Source organism: Xyrauchen texanus, chromosome 42 (genome assembly GCF_025860055.1).
Source record: "Xyrauchen texanus isolate HMW12.3.18 chromosome 42, RBS_HiC_50CHRs, whole genome shotgun sequence".
NCBI classification, from domain to species: domain Eukaryota; kingdom Metazoa; phylum Chordata; class Actinopteri; order Cypriniformes; family Catostomidae; genus Xyrauchen; species Xyrauchen texanus.
The window spans coordinates 22252505-22272493 of NC_068317.1; the positions used below are offsets into that span (position 1 = coordinate 22252505).

At 44.7% G+C, this 19989-nt stretch overlaps 1 pseudogene; it reads right to left on the reverse strand.

Annotated features, from left to right (window-relative positions):
• The window catches only part of LOC127635017 (GPI ethanolamine phosphate transferase 1-like), a 29936-nt pseudogene continuing 9947 nt past the window's right edge, over positions 1 to 19989 (reverse strand).

The following is a 19989-nucleotide window of genomic DNA, read 5'->3' on the forward strand; positions in this document are numbered from 1 at the left end:
TTAATTTGCCATGTTCTCTGTGCTGAGCTTATGCCGTTCCTCCCCCTCCACCACCTGCGAGAGTAAAGCCCCTGCCCCCTGTCTGAAGCGTCCGTCTGTAAAACAAAAGGGAGAGAGAAATCGGGTGAAAGTAAAAGTGGCCCCGCGCAAAGTGTGGCTTTAACTTGCCTGAATGCCTGCTGACACTGCTCCGTCCACTGGACCGGGTCTGGAGCTCCCTTTTTAGTGAGATCAGTCAGCGGGCTTGTGACGTCCAAATAATTGGGTACGAAGCCAGCCCCAGGAACTGTCTCATCCCCTTTTTGGTCTTCGTCAGCGGCGTAAATTGTATGCAGTCTGAGGATTCGGTCCATGAGACGCTGAAATGAAGCCGGAGCACCAAACAAACCGAATGGAAGTGTTACAAATTGGTGTAATCCAAACGGTGTGGAAAAGGCCTTTTTTTCACGGGAAATTGGTGACAAGGGGATCTGCCAATAATCCTTCGTCAAATCCAATGTTGAATAAAATCAAGCAGTGCCTAACCGATCGAGCAACTCATCAACGCGAGGCATTCGGTATGCGTCAAATTTCGACACCGCGTTGACTTTCCTATAATCCACATAGAACCGCACCGACCCGTCGCTCTTAGGCACTAGAACAACCATGCTGAACCAATCACTGTGGGATTCCTCTATTACCCCCCATATCGAGCATTGCATCTAATTCTCCCTGAACAATTTTCTTTTTATGCTCGGGCAATCGGTAGGGGCGGCTATGAACCACAACCCCCAGCTCGGTCTCAATATGTGTTGAATGAGGTTTGTACGACCCGGTAGAGGGGAGAACACATCTGAAAACTCCTGTTGCAACCTGGCAACCTCTGTGAGTTGGTACAGTGAGAGGTGGCCTCCGCAAGTGACTAGGGTGAACTGATTATGTTTTAAAACCACCTCAGGCCCGAGCGCCACCCTCTCCGGAACTACCGTAGCCAACATCACAGGGACCGCCTCCCTCGCAGCGGTCCCATTTGTTTCGAAACTTCGTGCATTTTCTCCCTTGGTCCGGTTCGTATAGGCATATATGAACACAGCAGTCGCACTCTGATCCGTACCAAAACAATCGATCCGAGACCACTCGATTATGTAAAAAGGAGACAAACACCTATCGGTTCGGAGTGGAACTTCAATAGATTGCCCTTTGAAGGTCTCTGCGTTGTTCTGTCTTTTCTGAGCACTGAAGCAATTATTATTAATTTACACTTTGCAAATTGATTCAGTTATTAATTTTATCTGACTTCAATTTTATATTAATCTGACCTCTAATTTAGATTAAAGCCTTTCTGATCATTCTTTTAATATAGCATTTTTAAGTTATTGATTACTCCAAGTTCGCTTTCTCCTACTTGGTTGTCCTGGGTGGTTTTCTCCTATATTCAGAATAAATCAAATAATAACAATATATTTGTCAAGTAGGCAATAAAACATTGTTACAAAAATTCAAATCAAAGCCAATTTCATACATGATCAGAATAAACAAGCATTACTAAAAATAAGATAAGAATCAAGAGACATACCTGACAAAGGAAAAACTACATGCAATGGCAAAGCATGGGAGATCTGGCTTACAGATTCCCTATATTAAAACCACACATCAATTGTGTGGGACAGTCTGACTACAGACTCCCGGTAATGTAAAACTACATGCAATAGCAAAGCATGGGAGATCTGGCTACAGACTCCATGAACAATGTTTCACACTTCCCTAAATACCCAAACCATAAACAAAGGGAATTTTGGGAGTGGTTAGGTTTGGAATTCCTGGGGTCATACCTCATTGACATACAGGCAAGGAGGGGGACAGACCTACATAATTATACAGCATTTGGCAAAGACCTTATAACTTTGTTACCATTAGCTTTATCAACATGGGAAAGAGACAATTATACCAGTTGCACTGAGACTTTTTGAATGATACCAAACATGTATGATCAGACAGGATAAGTCATATATTTATGTCTTTAAAGTGAAGGGGTGAGAGAGAGAGAGAGAGAGAGAGAGAGAGAGAGAGAGAGAGAGAGAGAGAGAGAGAGAGAGGGGAGATGTCAGTGACTTTTACGAGAACAGGCTCTGTAGTTTTCATGTCTGGGAGATGGGCAGAACCTGTTTTAGAACAATTGGTGTTTGGCCCTTTTTAGATTGCCTTCGCACCCAACACCAAACTGTTACAGACAAATTAGTCTCATACTTTATGGTTCGTTCCATCAGGGAGAAGATGCATTTTGCTTTAAAAAAAAAACATGTACCATTACAATGTCTAATGCAAATTTAGTTTCAGAGATCAAATTAGACTGTGTGTCTTTGGTGAGATCTGAATTACTACTGATATTTTAGTGCAGTTTGAAGTGTGTAGCACCTTAACCCTCAGGGGTCAACGGACGCTATTCATACGGTAATGTGCTAAGGCGATCAATGCAAATGGTAAATTCCCAGAGGCAAGTTAAATATATATATATATATATATATATATATATATATATATATATATATATATATATATATATATATATATATATAAAATAAAATGCAATTTATTCCTGTGATGTAAAGTTGAATATTCAGCATCATTACTCCAGTCTTCAGTGTCACATGATCCTTCAGAAATCATTCTAATATGCTGATTTGCTGCTCAAGAAACATTTATTATTATCAATGTTGAAACCAGTGTAACATTATACACTACCTTTCAAAAGTTTGAGGTCAGTAATATTTTTTTTTTTTTGGGGAAAGAAATTAAAACTTTTATTCAGCAAGGATGCATTATATTGATCAAAAGTGACAGTAAAGACATTTATAATGTTACAAAAGCTTTCTATTTCAGATAAATGCCGTTATTTTGAACTTTCTATTCATCAAATGATATATTGTGTAAATACTCTATATCAGATATGACATTTTATGCTGTTCCCAAGGGAGGGGGTCTTTGTCTCCTCAGGTGTGAATCACATACATTTTCATGATAATTCACGCCTCCTCGCATATGGCCTTTCTAACACTAAATGTGTCTTACAAAATTTAATGACTAAATTATATTGTATGAATGAGTGATCAGGATGGTTTTCACATCATTTTGTAGCAAAAACTCTGGGTTACAAGATCAAGTTCTCAAAAGTCTTGTGAACAAATTTTCAGTATGTGTTATATGGCCTTATTTCAGTGACTTAAAATGTTTTGTTTTTTCAAAAACCATGCATAAACATTATTTTCTCAAAAATACAAACATGTACATACATGTTGCTCACATATTATTGTTGTCCAGTTTGTGCTGAATGCAGTGTTATCAGATTTTAGCCAATAATATGGTTTTAAGCAACTGAAAAAAGCACAAATGTGAAGGCATTCAAAACTTGTCTTTCCAGCCCAACGACACCACAGTGACTGCTTGAATCACTGCCTGGCTGGCAGACATATCGGCCTGGATGAAGGAACACCGCCTGCAACTCAACCCAGCCAAGACTGAACTCCTTGTGTTCAACAGCAGGGTTGGCTGGAAAGACAACTTCACTGTTCAGCTCGATACAACTACAGTATCGCCTTCCACAACTGTCAGAAATCTAGGGGTAACCATCAATAACAAGCTAAATTTCACAGACCACATCTCAAAGACTGCAAGATCATGTAGATGTGCACTCTACAATCTAAGGAAGATAAGACCCTTCCTCTCTGAACATGCCACACAACTGCTTGTTCAGTCACTTGTCATAACTAGACTGGACTACTGTAAGTCTCTCATTGCAGGCCTCCCTGCATGTGCAATTAGACCTCTGCAAATGATCCAGAATGCAGCAGCACGTCTGGTCTTTAATGAACCAAAGAGAGCACATGTTACACACTCTTTGCCTCTCTCCACTGGCTGCCGGTTGATGCACATATTAAATTCAAGGCTCTGATGCTGGCATACAAAACAGTCACTGGGTCTGCTTCAGCATAATTTCTGTAGAACTACACACCCACCTGAAGCCTGCGGTCGGCTAAGGAACGTCACATTGTTGTACCAACACAAAGAGGCACCAAAACACTTTCCCGGACTTTCAGTTTCATCATACCACATTGGTGGAATGACATTTCCAACTCCATCCGTGAAGCTGACTCACTCCGTCTTCAAAAAATGACTTAAAACACATATTTTCCTAGAGCACTTAACTGGTCACTAAAAAAAAAAAATTCTTGTTGCACTTTAATCTGTTTTGAATACTATTCTGATGCTAGTGAAACTTTGTAGTATGGCACTTTTCGTACCACTGTCTTCTTAAGATTATTCGCTTATGTTTCCCCTCTTTTGTAAGTCGCTTTGGATAAAAGCATCTGCCAAATGAATAAATGTAAATGTAAAACTTTGAGGGTTTAAACACCCTCAGACCCCAGAGGGTTAAGCTACTTTTGCAGTTCAGTTTGCAGAGTCTGCTGTTGTGAGCAATATAGGCTCAGGTTCTGCTGGGGTGCTTTCTGAGCTTTATTTTATTTTAAATTTTTATTGCTCTAAACACAGCTCTGTGGTCAAAGAATCAGTTCACTTCTTTTGGTAATGTGTTGTCTGCTTAGCATTTTTTAAGGGTGCTATTCACACTTTTGTTAATCTGTGATCTATGATCTCTGTGGTCTGTCAGGGTTATGACATTTTTGCCTGATGTTTAGCATTTTACACACTAGTGTTGTCATGGTACCAAAATTTCAGTAGTCGGTTCCAATACCAGTGAAATATCACGGTACTCGATACCATTTTCGGTACCAATGCAAAATAAAAAAACAGGTTACTGAACAACACTCTTTTAATATCAAAGTCTACAAAACATTAGCAGCAGAACTAAGAACAAAAATATGCGATTGAGCAACACTTTATTTTAAATATATTAATTTTGAATTATAACAAAACTGAACAATGTATGCTTAAAGTATGTTTGAACACTTATATAAGATTTGCTTCAACTTTTGCAACTTTTAATTTAAATTTTTACCAAGTACTAAAAAACAAAAACTAAATAAACAAGCATACAATAGAATGAATAAAAAAAAAACAATTTCCAAACTAATGTGCAAAGTGCTCTCAAATTAATAAAGCTGCGTATTGCCAATTTTCTTCATGATAAGAAATGCACAGTGACATATATTATGATTAAATAAGTCGCGAGCAATCGCGTTCTAATCGAGCTGCATTAAGCGTGTGCGCTCGAGGGATGAGTGTCCCCTAGGCAGAGTCTTGCTCAGCCGGGTGCAGTTTCAATCTCTCCCCCTTAGATTGGAACATTCGCGCAACTCATTGAAGAGGCCCCGACCACACAGAGAAATGCCAGTTTCTGAGTTTATAGTTATTAACCTGATCTTTTTCTGTATTATTTGAACTTTAATAAAGCTTTTAAGATGTAACGACGGGATATTTCCTTTAAAGAGCTCCGCCTCCGCTTATTCCACAATGGTACATGCTTCTGAATCTACTTTTTTTTTATAATTCCCTAATACTTTGGGATCTACATAAAATAAACTGTGAAAGTTTAGAGTGCATCTGGACTGATCTGTGTAATTCTTCCTCCATCAGGCGTGAACTGCTGCTCTCACGCATCATCGTTACAGTTTATTGTGATTTCATGTTACGTTAAATGAGATCAAACGACTATTCAACAACGAATATTTTTCTCGTCAATTTTGTATTTGACGATGTCGATAATGTTGACTAAACGTTTCAGCCCTAATGCAAATGATAATGATACACCTGCTTTAGTTGCTTGAATAAATCAGGTGTCTTGTTTTTCAGGTGCTTTATTACGTTTGATGTGTTTCCTCCTTTCGTCAGAAAATTGCGAAAGCTGCGTTTACAAATAGGTTTTTGCTGATCTATGATGTTTCCCTAACCTATGAATTTCCAAACCTGCCTTTTTCCACTTTTCTTTTCGACAAGATTCAGTTGAGACTCCGCAGCAGCAGATTTGCTTGTCGTCATCTTTTTTCTTGTTGTGAGCGTTCGAAAGTTCCCGACTCTGCATGACTCTGTACCCCGGTACCTCCAGAAATTCTGGTATCGTAAATAATGTTTTGTTTGAGTACCGACTTGGTACCGGAGTACTGGTATTTTTGACAACACTATTACACACACATCTTTCATTGTCTACACAGTAGAATGGTTCCCCTGTTTTATTTTTTATTTTCTGATTTATTTTAAATTGGTGCTTCTCAGCAAGAGATGATTTGGTTCATTATCACATGCCACTGTCTTTACAGCATTGACGCACAGCAAAAAACGACCATATACCCTCCCTCTTGACACTGAACCAATGAAATTCAATCGCAATAATTTATTCAGGGCCTGAAAGGTTGTTCGGTTGGCAGTGTCATTACAAATATACATGTGTAATATACATCTGCAATGCCATGCATAACCTTTCCCCATCTGTGGCCATGCTTGGCCATTATAATATAATGCATATTATAATGTGATTATAAAACAGTTATTATATTAAATATAGTATAAATTAAAATAATTTTATTACTGGTCTCTGGAGATTTTTTGGAATTATATATTTGTCATCTCACTGCTCTTTTGAGCATACATGTCTTTGATTTGGCCCTGTATCAGATTTTACATGTGTCAAATTTCTGCTCAAGCTGCAGAGTTGTTTTGCGATTACAATATAAAATTGAATGCAATTTTATAATTCTCTTGAGTTAAGATGTCACTAGGTGTATTCTCATGTGAATCTATTTGAATATGAAAAGGGGGCTGGGTAGAGTTAGAGGTGATGCAAGTGCAAAGTGTGTTCTTACATTTTAAAGGCCTAATGAAGGTTAATGCTAATTGTGTAAAACTATTGAGAGTTTCGTAATTGTGTAAAATTACTGCTAGTCACTTGGAATTTTGTACTCAGTATGGTTTAACTGCAGCTAATTAGCACAGTGTGCCCTATCAGAGACAAACATATCTGACATAGTAACAAATTCAGCTTGAAACTGATGAATCATTTCAAGAGAAACATGATTACAGTTATTTCAAATTTACACAAGACTAAAAGTCTAGAATGCCCTAAGCATTTACGACCTCTAACCTAAGTGTTTCTTGTAACACTTACAGCAGATACAGTCAAGTGTTTTCAGAAATAAACTGCATTAGCCTATGCGTACATGCAGTATTTACAAACAACAATCATTACATGTGTTCTATGATAACAACAGTGTTTAGTATAGTTTCAAATTTAAAAATAGGTTGGCACAGTATTCTTTACTGATTTATAAACTAGTAACATCTCTGTTGTTACTATTTTTTTATCACATCACCCTGTTTTGCCCAGCCTTGCTTTTCATATGTAAACACATCGACTCGCAATGTTTATATCTCAATCGCTACTTTTTATTTGTTTACAATTGCTACCCACTCTTTCTTTTGTTGCGAGTTCGTTGAAGCAACGTAAATAAACAATAGCGACAGTGTTCATTGATTTTAGAATGAAAGTTCCAGTTGCAATCTTTCCTTGAATACCAGAATACAATTTTGGATGATTTTACCTACAGTTTAAGTTTGATCTCTCATCTCTTGGGCGAAAAAAAGAGATAATTAATTTGCAGAGCAAGAGATTTTGTTTCTCGCATCCTGCCGCTATTGCTTCCCTGATATACATGTGATTTTATCTAATATCTTTATCCCTACCAGGTTTTTTTTCTAACGGTGGGTATTCCGTCCCGCTCTACAAAATGTGTCTATATGGGGTGTGTCTGTGCTTTCCCTCAACACTTATAATAGGCAAAAATAATGGATGGGTATTTGCCATTTAGTCATGTACATACAACTTGCTAAGAAGGGCAGTGAGCAGTGACTGAGAGTCTTTATATGGCTTTTCTTCCTACCCGGTTGTCCAAGGTGTTTGTCCTACCTGGTGGTCCTGAGTGGTTTACCCTATATTAAAGCTCCAGTATAGTCTACACCCTGGTCTAATGAAATTCAAATCCTACCCAGTTGTCCTACGTGGTTTCTATCCTATTCTCACAATGATTCCAGAGAAATTCAGAATAAATCAAATAATAATTTATTTTTCAGGTAGGATATAATTTCACACATGATAAGAATAAACAAGCAATACTAAAAATAAGATAAGAATCAAGAGACATACCTGACAATGGAAATACTACATGCAACTGCAAAGCATGGGAGATCTGGCTTCCAGATTACCTATATTAAAACCACATACATCAATTGTGTGGGATACCTGACTGCAGACTCCCGGTAATGTAAAACTTCATGCAATGGCAAAGCATGGGAGATCTGGCTACAGACTCCATGAACAATGTGTCACACTTCCTTCTATACCCAAACCATAAACAAAGGGACATTTTGGAGTAGTTAGGTTTGGAATTCCTGGAGTCATACATTACCGGGATCATGATGGCACCGCAGATGGCCGCCTCGGTGTGGAGCTCTCCAATTCTTTTGTTGTTTTTGTGTATGTCCTGTGTTTAGCAATCTTTTACCAGTCAGGTTTACCATGGATGAACTGCTGAACATTCGGCAGCATATACCAGATAATCTTTTCCCGGTTTTGGAATATTCAGACGTTTTGCTGGACATTTTAGTTGGAGGCGCTGCTGTGTTGTTTAGACGCGCTATGAGACACAGGCGAGGGAGACGAGCTGGCGCGCTGGTTAAACTCCGTCAGCACGGCGTTCGAACAGCGCTGCCGAGCATTCATCTCGCGAATCTCCGCTCTCTTCCCAACAAAACTGACGATCTACATCTCCTCACACATAATAATAAGGACTTTTCAAACTCTGCTGCACTGTGCTTCACTGAAATCTGGCTGAGTGAAGCCATTCCGGACAGCGCATTACATCTGCCGGGCTTTCAGCTGTTCAGAGCGGATCGCATAGCGGAGTTAACAGGGAAAACAAGAGGCGGTGGAACATGCTTTTTACATCAACTTGTACAGATGTAACAACATTAAAGGGGATGTGCTGTCCTAATCTGGAAGCGCTCTTTATTAACTGTAAGCCGTTCTACTCGCCGCGGGAGTTTTCCTCGTTTATTCTGGTGAGTGTTTACATTCCTCCAAACGCGTCTGGGAACTTAGCGCTGCAACAACTGGCTGATCAAATCACAGACACAGAACAACAATACCCGGACTCAGTTATTATTATTCTTGGGGACTTTAACAAAACAAATCTCACACGCGAACTGCCCAAATACAGACAGCACATTACATGCCCCACCAGAGACAGGAATATATTGGATCACTGCTATACAACATTAAAGGATGCATATTGCTCTGTCCCACGTGCAGCTTTGGGACTCTCTGATCACTGTCTGGTTCATCTTCTCCCGTCCTACAGGCAGAAATTAAAATCAACAAAGCCAGTTGTAAGGACTGTAAGGAGATGGACTAATGAAGCAGAGCTGGAACTACAAGCCTGCTTTGACTGCATTGATTGGAGTGTTTTTGAAGCTGCAGCTACAAACCTGGACGAGCTCACAGATACTGTTACATCATACATCAGTTTCTGTGAGGATATGTGCATCCCTACTAGGACATTTTTATCATTCAACAATGATAAACCATGGTTCACAGGGAAACTCAGACAGCTTCATCATGCCAAAGAGGAGGCTTACAGGGGTGGGGATAGAGTCTTGTATAATCAGGCCAGGAACACACTGAATAGGGAAATCAGAGTGACTAAAAGAAGCTACTCTGAGAAGCTGAAAAACAAGTTTTCAGCTAACGAACCTGCATCAGTGTGGAGTGGCCTGAAACAACTTACTAATTACAGGACTCCTACCCCCAACCCTGTGGCGGACCAACGACTGGCTGACGACCTGAATGTGTTTTATTGCAGATTTGAAAGGCCCAATTTCACACCCCACATGCACTCGAACCTTCATTTCACACAACCATTAACACCTCCTGCAACCCCCCTCCTACCCCCTCCTGCTACACTACCTGCACTCAAGATCTGTGAGGACGATGTGTGCCGCGTCTTTCGGAAGCAAAGGTCAAGGAAGGCTCCAGGCCCAGATGGCATCTCACCAGTGTGCCTTCGTTCCTGTGCTAACCAACTGGCCCCCATCTTCACTCAGATCTTCAATAGATCACTGGAGCAGTGTGAAGTCCCATGCTGCTTCAAACGCGCCGTTATTATCCCCGTCCCTAAGAAACCTAAAATCACAGGACTTAATGTCCGGGTTCACTCTAAGCAAGGAGAGTCTGCTTTTAGCTATTATGCCAGCTGCAGCTGGAACTAGCTTTCAGAAGAGATCAGATGTGCTCCTACATTAGTCACATTCAAATCCAGACTCAAAACACATCTGTTTAGCTGTGCATTTACTGAATGAGCACTGTGCCACTGTGTGTCCGACTGTTTGTACTGTATTTTATTTTATTTTAAACTTTTTCAATTATTCTTATTTTTTTATTCTTATTTTAATCTCTTCTATGTAAAGCACTTTGAATTACCATTGTGTATGAAATGTGCTATATAAATAAACTTGCCTTGCCTTGCCTTGCCTAATGACTGCAGACCTGTTGCCCTGACATCTGTGGTCATGAAGTCATTTGAGAGACTGGTGTTGGCCTACCTGAAGGACATCACTGGACCCCCTTCAATTTGCTTATCGAGCAAACAGGTCTGTGGATGATGCAGTCAACATGGGTTTGCATCACATCCTGCAACATCTGGACAGACCGAGGACATACGTAAGGATCCTTTTTGTGGACTTCAGCTCGGCTTTCAACACAATCATACCAGATATACTCCGGACTAAGTTAAACCAACTCCCTGTTCCCACCTCTACATGTCAGTGGATTACCAGCTTTCTGACAGACAGGCAACAGCTTGTGAGGCAGGGAAAATTAACTTCCACCACCTGTACCATCAGCACTGGTGCCCCCCAGGGATGTGTGCTCTCCCCACTACTCTTCTCCCTGTACACCATTGACTGCACCACCAAGGACCCCTCTGTCAAGCTCCTGAAGTTTGCAGATGACACCACTGTCATCGGCCTTATCCGAGATGATGATGAGTCTGCATATAGAAAGGAGGTTGAACGGCTGGCTTTCTGGTGCAGTCAAAACAATCTGGAGCTGAACACGCTCAAAACTGTGGAGTTGATTGTGGACTTTAGGAGGAACACCCCATCATTGTCCCCCTCACCATTCTAAACAGCACTGTGGCAGCAGTGGAGTCATTCAGGTTCCTGGGCACTACCATCTCACAAGACCTGAAGTGGGAGATACACATCGACTCCATTGTGAAAAAGGCCCAGCAGAGGTTGTACTTCCTTAGCCAGCTGAGGAAGTTCAACCTGCCACCAGTGTTGCTGAAACAGTTCTATTCAGCAGTCATTGAGTCTGTCCTCTGCACTTCAATAACTGTCTGGTTTGGTGCAGCTACGAAATCAGCCATCAGAAGATTACAAAGGACAGTTCGGTCTGCTGAGAGGATTATTGGTTGCCCCCTGCCCCCCCCTTCAAGAACTATACACTTCCAGAGTGAGGAAAAAGGCTGGTAAAATCACTCTGGACACCACTCACCCTTGCCCACTACCTTTTTGAACTGTTGCCTTCTGGCCGGCGTTTCAGAGCTCTGAACACCAGAACCGTCAGACACAGGAACAGTTTTTTCCCTCAGGCATCTAATGAACAATTCAATTGCCCCATTGAGCAATAATTATGTGCAATACACAGTTTAATTTTAATTTTAATTTATATTATCCAACATATCCACTTCTCCCATTACTTACATTGCTCTGTACATAATATACTGTATTTTTGTTCTTTATATAACAGATTGTATTAGATTTGCACTACGTGTGTGTATGTGGGTATGTATGAAGGTGAGTGTATGTACGTATATGTATAATTATTTATTTTGTGTTCTTTTTTGTTTTTAATTACCTATGTCTTGCTGCTGTTTTTGGTATTATTTGTATTGTTGTAGACTGGAAGACTTGTCACCAAGACAAATTCCTTGTATGTGTAAGCATACATGGCAATAAAGCTGATTCTGATTCTGATACCTCATTAACATACAGGCAAGGAGGGGGACAGACCTACAGAATTATACAGCATTTGGCAAAGACCTTATAACTTTGTTACCATTAGTTTTATCAACATGGGAAAGATACCATCATACCAGTTGCACTGAGACTTTTTGAATGATTTCAAACATGTATGATCAGAAAACATTTACATCACATTACAGAACAGGTTAAGTCATAACTTTATTTATGAGGGGGTGTGAGAGAGAGAGAGCAGATGTTAGTGAGTTTTACAAGAACAGGTCTAAATTGGCCTGAGGTGAGATAGAGGTCAGATGTGAGATTTTTGTTTTAGGGTCCTTAATCAGTAGGGTGCATTGTCTCAGGTGGAGATGCTCATCTGTGTAAGAGTTTTATGATGTTGGTTCTCGCAGAGTTATTTAACTTTTATGACATCCTTACAATTACAAACTAACTCTGGAGTGGTTCACTTGTAGTGAGACAAACATCATCCCTATAAAAACAATGAACATACCTGATGTATCAGCAGTAAAGAAATCTGTAGGTCAGCTCGTCATTGTAATTCATAATCAAAACGCAGGTATAACGGTTGGCATATACAGTATATCAGATGAAGTTGCACATTTAAAATAAGAGTTATAATAATTCCTGAGGTAATTTTAGCACAATCACTTCTCTCGTGGATAGCGGCAGAACAGACACGGAACATTTCTCATGACAGAAATAAACATGGCATCACTCTTTCTGTGTGTATGTGCAAGTGTGAGTGTGAGTGTGTGAGAGAGGAAGAAAGGGAGGACTTCTTGACCATGAAGGTACTTTTCAATGCAGAAATAATGCAAAAGCAACTAATGATGGATAAAAAATAACTACAACAGAAATTTTGCAACTCATGCAAGTTGCAAGTAATGTTTATTTGCATTGCAACTTCTGACTAGAAGATGCGGTGACATTTGGCAAAAACCGTCACATAAACAATACTTAAATATATGGGGAATATTTGTACACGTTGACACATTTTTACAAGTATATAAATTTAACCTGTATATCAATGCATGAGCTACAGTAAATCTTCTAAATGAAGGAAACTCAAAATTGCAATTATGTTTGCCCCCGTTTCGGAACAAATCAAGTATGTACTGTTCAAATCATTTTATTTTATTTGATTGAGTAATTCAAGATGTCAATTATTGAACAATGAGTTCTCTTACGAGAGGTTCTCTCGTATTGCGTAAGCTAGCTTACGCTACGGGAAAGATTCATCTTTTCTGAGATATTGAAGCCAAAAAATTATCCTTAATTTTTGTATCCATTGTCAACGCAGTGCGGCAGCTGCAGACCTTGAGCGGGCTAGCTAGCGAGCTCATAGGTTGCTCTGTGGCAACTGCTGCAGCCTATAGACGAGCTTGGGCGAACTCGCATCCAATGAGAGGCGTCCGCGCGCTCACTGCATCAAAGCCCGCCAAAATGGGCGTGACTAGAGTGCATATAAGCGTAGTTTGTAGGCTGGAACCCTGATTTTCATCTCTGCAGCGAAGCTCTTCGCATCGCTGACCTGGAAGCCGCGTCGCCGTTCGAGGGGCATCTAGCAAGCGTGGACAGCGCTAGAAGAAGCCGGCCGTCTCAGCCACCTTCAGCCATCCTGCGAGCTACGCCATCCGACGACGTATCCTTTTATTCAGCAAGCTAGTTCTCATGAACTATTCACAAAAGAGTACGAGCGTCTTTTTCAAGATGCCTCGCTCCACTTGCGCCTCATGTCGCGCCCTTCTCAGCACAGGAGACCGCCACATCATCTGCGCTCTCTGCCTGGGACTGGGGCACGCAGAGCTCGCCCTCACTGAGGGCGGATGCGATTTCTGCGAGGAGCTACCGATGTCGACCCTGCGGGCTCGACTCGGCGGTCAAAGCAGAAACCGCCGCGCCGCCTTACCTTCAGCACGCGCAGGAAGAAGCGCCGCTCACAAAGGCTGCCGGAAACTGTGGTTGAAGCGACTGCCTCGCCGGAGCCTCTCCCTCGAGCATCGCTTCACCCTCCCCGCCCCGGGACGCGCAGTTGCCGCCGAGCGGCCGCACTGCTGCCATCTCGGATGACGAGGCGGAGGATAAGGGCCGCTGTTCCATCATGGCTTCGGACAGCGAGGAGTGGACAGGCTCCCAAGCCTCCTCCTCGGCACAGGAATCCAGCAGGACCCGCGCCGGAGTCGAAGGGGAGTTAACACGCCTCCTCACACAGGCCGTCGACCGCCTCGAGCTCGAGTGGTCACCGCCCCCTGAGCATGCACCCAACAGACTCGACGGCTGCTTTCTTTAAAGCCATCGCCGCTCTACACCCGTGGCCCGGGCCGCTCCCTTCCTGCCGGAATTACATACGGAGCTTGCAAAGTCGTGGAACGCTCCTTTTTCAGCCAGGACCCGTTCCCACGTCTCCACCTCTCTCGTGTCGGTGGACGGCGCCACTGAGAGAGGCTACTCCTCCATCCCCCCGGTCGAGGACTCGGTAGCAGCACACCTTTGTCCACCCTCCGCGAGATGGCGTTCCAAGCCTGTGCTCCCGTCTAAGGCCTGCAGAGCGACTTCTGCCTATGTTGGCCGCGCCTATTCCGCCGCCGGCCAAGCCGCATCTGCTCTGCACTCAATGGCCGTTTTACAGATCCTACAAGCAGACCTTCTTCAGGAGTGGGATGAGAAAGGCAGGCACCCAGAGGCTGTTACTGATCTACTGGCGCGACAGACCTCGCCCTTCGGCTACCAAAGCTGCAGCCCAAGCTCTAGGGAAGTGCATGGCCTCGCTGACTGTGACCGAGAGACACTTATGGCTAACACTAGCCGACATGGGAGAAGCAGAGCGCTCCACGTTCCTCAACGCACCGCTCTCTCCGACCGGTCTCTTCGGCTCCGCGGTGAGTGGCATTGTTGACCGCTTCTCAGAAGTCCAGAAAGCCACCCAAGCCATGAACCTCTTCCTGCCGCGTTGCGCTAGCTCCTCTGCAGGCCACTCACGTGATCAGCCTCCTGCACGAGCCTCTTCACAGCGCCCAGTTCAACAAACTCAGACTTCTCAGCGTCGACAGGGCGGCCACCCTCGATCGCGCTCAGACAGCCGCCGCAGACCGCCGCCCCCCCCCCCCGCGGGCCTCGATTTAAGGTAACGCTGAAACCAGAGCAACCGAAGTCTTCCTAACTTTGTTGAACAAACGACGGCTCAGTCCCGCCGCGGCTGGACCACCGTCAAAGCTTTGCCCCCTGTCAGTCCCCTTCTCTCAGGCTACTACAGTGGTGAATTTAGCAGCCAACAAGCCGGTGACACTGCCCGCTTGCCTGCATTCAAACGCCGTTTTCACGGCGACCCAAATAAATCTTTTAAAGAGCAAACATGTCTTATGTGTAGAAAAAGTGCCCACAACCCAGTGTTCACCCCTACAAACAAGCATAACACATCCCGTGCCCCTATCAGAGCACGCTCTCATAAAGCGGTTACGAACCGCTCGAGCGTCAGAGTCAATGAAGGCGCCCACAAATGCGTCGTAGCGCCCATTCTCTGCCCGCTCTGTCACACGACCAGCCCTATGTGTAGAAAATGTGCCCACAATCCAGTGTTCACTTCTGCACACAAGCACTGCATGTCTCGTGTCCCCACCAGAGCACGCTCACATAAAGCGGTTACTGAACCGCTCGAGCGCTAGAGTCAATAAATGCGCCCACAAATGCGTGCGCGCGCCCATTCTCTGTCCGCTCTGTTACACGGCCAGCAACCATTCCTCTGTGTGTAAGTCCCGTGCCCATGACTATGCTTGCGCATCACGTAACAGATGTGACTCTTTCCCCATTCATTCCAATCGGAAGTCACTCACAAAACAGCCTGTTCATGCTGTCTGCGAGCAATCATGCATGAACACACTAAACGCGCTCACACATTTTGTTCAGCGCTCTGTGTGCGGCAATCAGAGCGAATTGGCCATTCACCCTCTAGCGTTACGCTTCAAAGCGTGGGAAGCTATTCCAGGGATATCCAAGTGGGTGTTAAGCACAATACAACAGGGCTATTTGCTACAGTTCGATCGCCGCCCCTCGCTTCAGAGCCGGCTCGAAACCACTGTGAACACGGAAGCAGCGTGCATGCTTCGTTCAGAAATAGCAAGCCTTCTGTGCAAAAGGGCCATAGAAAAAGTGCCACCCTCTCTGAGCTGAAGTCGGGGCTTTACAGCCGTTATTTTCTTGTTCCCAAGAAAGACGGCGGCCTCAGACCCATATTAGATCTCAGGGTTTTGAACAAGGTGCTTGCAAAAGACCGTTCAAAATGCTTACAATCAGGAAACTCCTCGCGCATGTGCGCCAGGGGACTGGTTTATTTCTCTCGATCTGAAAGATGCATACTTTCAGATTCAGATAAATCCCCGTCACAGGCCATTCTTGAGATTCGCCTTCGACGGCCAGGTTTATCAATACACCGTCCTTCCGTTCGGCCTGTCCTTAGCACCCCGTACTTTCACGAAGTGCATGGATGCGGCGCTCGCACCCCTGCGGAGTCAGGGTTTGCGAATTCTGAACTATTTGGACGACTGGCTGATTATGGCTCAGTCACATATGGAGCTTCTGTCTCACAGAGCAGTTCTCCTCAGCCATCTGAACAGTTTGGGTCATGCAGTCAATTGGGCCAAGAGCTCAATACAGCCCAGTCAGACCATTTCCTTCCTGGGAATAGAACTAGACTCCGTGGCAATGACGGCTCGCTTATCTACACAGCGCACACACCGTGTTCAGCGACTAGCCGCATCTTTTCAGATGAACAGCCTCACGCCTCTGAAGAAATTCCAGAGAGTGCTAGGTTAAATGGCCTCAGCCGCAGCAGTACTTCAGCTGGGTTTACTGCACATGCGCCCGCTTCAGCATTGGCTAAACACCCGCGCGTCTCGCCGGGCTTGGGCCACAGGCCGCCAGCCCATCAAGGTGACTCAGACCTGTATATCAGCTCTGCAGCCCTGGACAGTGGCCGAATGGTATCAGTGGGGAGTGACAATGGGAGCTGTATCTCGCCGAAAAGTCATCTCGACAGACGCGTCCAACACGGGTTGGGGCGCGGTCTGCGAGGGCTCTCCGGTTTTCGGCCTATGGTCAGTTCAGGAAAAGCTCCTTCACATAAATTGTCTGGAAATGATAGCGGTCGAGTACGCGCTCGTGCGCTTTCTCCCAGTCATTCAGGGTCACCACGTCCTGGTCCGTTCGGACAACAGATCTGTGGTATCCTACCTAAACCGTCAGGACAGTGTCAGATCCAGGAACCTCTTCCATCTGACAAAACGCATACTGAGTTGGTCCCAGTGCCACCTGTGCTCGCTGAGGGCGACGCACGTGCCAGGCCACCTGAACGACGGCCCGGACAGACTGTCCAGAGACAATATTCCCCCAGGGGAATGGTCCCTGCACGCTCAAACAGTCCAGACGTTATGGCACCTATTCGGCAGAGCAGAGATAGACCTCTTTGCGTCCAAAGAGAACTCTCACTGCCCAATATTTTTCTCGAAAAGTGAGGACGCGCTGGCCCAGGACTGGCCCAGACGCCCGCTTTACGCCTTCCCTCCCATCTCGCTATTGCCACAGGTAATGCAGAGGATCAGGGAAACGCGTCACTCGGTGCTCCTCATAGCCCCGCGTTGGGAGAATCAGACATGGTTCCCGGAGCTTACGCAGCTGTCACTGACAGCGCCGTGGCCCATCCCAGTGAAAGCAGATCTCCTCTCTCAAGCTCGCGGCACAATCTGGCATCCCCACCCAGAGCGCTGGGCGCTGCATGCGTGGGTGATCAACGACTACCCGTCGCTCTGCCAGAAGGAGTAATAAACACCATCATACACCCTAGAGCCCCTTCCACGAGAAGACTCTATGCGTCAAAATGGTCTGCGTTCTCAAAATGGTGCACCGACAGAGACCTGGACCCGCGGACATGTGGGGTGTCGTCGCTGCTCGTATTTCTACAAGAGCTGCTGGATAAGGGCAGATCCCCATCCACGCTCAAAGTGTATGTGGCGGCCGTTGCGGCGTTCGCTGAACCCCTGCACGGCCAGTCATGGGGTAAAAACGAGCTGGTCATCCGCTTCCTCAGGGGAGCTAGAAGGATGAACCCCCGCGCCTCCCATCGGTTCCTATCTGGGATCTTTCTATAGTTCTCGAAACTATGAAAGCCCCCTTTCGAACCACTTCAATCCGTGGATTTGAAATACCTTTCACTCAAAACCGTTTTTCTGACTGCCCTGTCATCAGTCAAACGTGTGGGAGACCTTCACGCGCTGTCTGTCAGCGCTGCGTGTCTTGAGTTTGGACCAAGTGACTCCAAGGTCATTTTAAAGCCTAGACACGGCTATGTTCCCAAGGTGATCGGTACTCCTTTCAGAGCACAGGTCATTTCCCTATCGGCGCTGCCAGCACCGATAGCGAACGCGACGCCAATCTCCTTTGCCCGGTCAGAGCACTGAGATTGTATACTGCGCGCTCCGCTGCTTTCAGACGCTCCGAGCAGCTTTTCGTTTCGCTCGAGGGCGCACCAAAGGTCTCGCCGCTCGAAACAGACACTATCTAGATGGATAGTGGACGCTATTGCTGCTGCATACGTGTCAAAGATCTGCCATGCCCGTTGGGCATTAGGGCTCACTCCACTAGAGGCATGGCATCCTCGTGGGCATGGTCCAGCGGGATTTCCATTCACGACATATGTGTGGCAGCGGGATGGACTTCCCTCCACCTTTGTCAGATTTTACAATATGGAAGTGCCCGCTCTGCAGGCAAAACTACTAGCGGTTTAATATGCTACAGCTCCCTGGTGAGCTGCACTGATGGGACACATTCCACACAGACCGGCACCGCCGCTCTGTCGCTCCCTTCCCACTATGTGCTTATGTATTACACAATCAATGACCCGCATTCTTGCCGGCCAAATATTATTTCCCCACTCATAAGGGCTCCCCGGGTCCCCCTTAATTCCCTGGGGCTCATACAGTGGATGCTTGACGCGACGGCTTTGACAATGGGTTCCCGTGAGCGTAAGCTAGCTTACGCAATACGAGAGAACCTCTCGTAAGAGAACGTATCGGTTACCTAACGTAACCTCGGTTCTCTCTAGATGAGGGAACGAGTATTGCGTAGCCGGCCGTGCTTCGCGCCACGAGCGACTTTTCGCTTCAGTCAATGAAAACCAGGGTTCCAGCCTACTGAACTACGCTTATATGCACTCTAGTCACGCCCATTTTGCGGGCTTTGATGCAGTGAGCGCGCGGACGCCTCTCATTGGATGCGAGTTCGCCCAAGCTCGTCTATAGGCTGCAGCAGTTGCCACAGAGCAACCTATGAGCTCGCTAGCTAGCCCGCTCAAGGTCTGCAGCTGCCGCACTGCGTTGACAATGGATACAAAAATTAAGGATAATTTTTTGGCTTCAATATCTCAGAAAAGATGAATCTTTCCCGTAGCGTAAGCTCGTTCCCTCATCTAGAGAGAACCGAGGTTACGTTAGGTAACCGATACGTTCTTATGTGCCAACATAACCTCTATGAACAATGCACTTGCTGCACTACAAACACTTTCTGGTTTCTTTTTGTATGCCACTACCTCAGATGGAGACCTAAAAATAGAGCACTCATCCTATGTAGCACTGACTTTCAGTGAAAGTTACAGCAGACAAAACAAATTCTGTGTGAGGGTCTGTGGCACTTACCCTGTGCTCAGGAGAAGGTAGAGACACACTAGGGACATTAGAATGCTCAACAGTCTGTGAAAGAGTCTGGTGGAACTCAATAATGGCACAAAAAAATTAGGAAACTGAGAGAGTCAGAGAGTAGGGGATCAAGATAAAGGATGAAAGAAAAGCAGAAATTAAATTCATCAGTTGCATCATTGCTTAAAAAGCAAACAAGAGAGGAAAGCTTTAAGAGATTAGATCAACTGTAATAGCAAAGTATCACACCATGTTACAGTCAAACATTGAAGTCAAG